Raw genomic sequence first — 927 nt, forward strand, 5'->3', positions numbered from 1 at the left:
TCAAAGGATTAGTACAGTAATTTGAGGGAGATAAAGATTCTTGAGAACAGGACAAGAGAATAAATGTGGTAGGAACCACAGTAGCTCAGCTAGCTGCTCTCGGAGGGAAGCAAGGACATGAAAGATCATAAGAACATTCACAAAGTCACTGGCTAGGAGACACTTGGAGGAGGGCCTGAGAAAGGCTGGAGTGGTAGTGGTGTATAGAATGGCCTAGAAAGGGAAGAAGAAATAATCATCAGAGTGGGATGCCTAAATTGGGGATTTCAGTGATGGTGCTGGTATGTGAAGTGACATGGTGTGAGATTTGCCCATGGGTGTTGGCAGCTGATGTTTAGGTATAGGAGAAGAAGACTTTGAGTAATGAAGCTTAGTGGCCATGTTGGTGGATGGGGGAGGAGGAGAGGAGTGGGGAAAATGGCTGCTTAGGTGCTGAAACACTCAGCGCATGATAAGGGGACAATGCAGTTAAAGAGATCTGAGGCCAAATGGGGCCCAGCTCTCCTTTAGTCAATAGCCTTTGGGTGTAGGACAGGAAGCAGCCCTCATAACAGGCTGCATGGGCAGTGGCATCTTCACGAGGTACCAGGTATGGGAGAAGAAGATAGAGGGGAAGAGGATGGCAGGGAGAAGGGAAGTTCTGAGGCCTGCAAGGGAAGCAGAGTTTGGAGGAAGCTCGGGATGGGTATACAGATGGAGGACAGTGACAAAGCATTTGGACGGCTCTGGCAGTGGGTCAGGATGACAGGATGACAGCCCTGGTGCCTTCGTCTCCTTTGTGTTGCTACAATAGAACACCTAAAGCTGGGTAGTTGATGAGAAGCAGTTTGTTTAGTCTCATGGTTCTGGAGGCTGGGAAGTCCCATGTCCTCCAGCACAGCTCAAGAGGGCCTCTTGCTCTTTGGAAACACAGTAGGGGCCAGAAGT

This window comes from Chinchilla lanigera, unplaced genomic scaffold, assembly GCF_000276665.1.
Source record: "Chinchilla lanigera isolate Chin_1 unplaced genomic scaffold, ChiLan1.0 scaffold00073, whole genome shotgun sequence".
Taxonomy (NCBI): domain Eukaryota; kingdom Metazoa; phylum Chordata; class Mammalia; order Rodentia; family Chinchillidae; genus Chinchilla; species Chinchilla lanigera.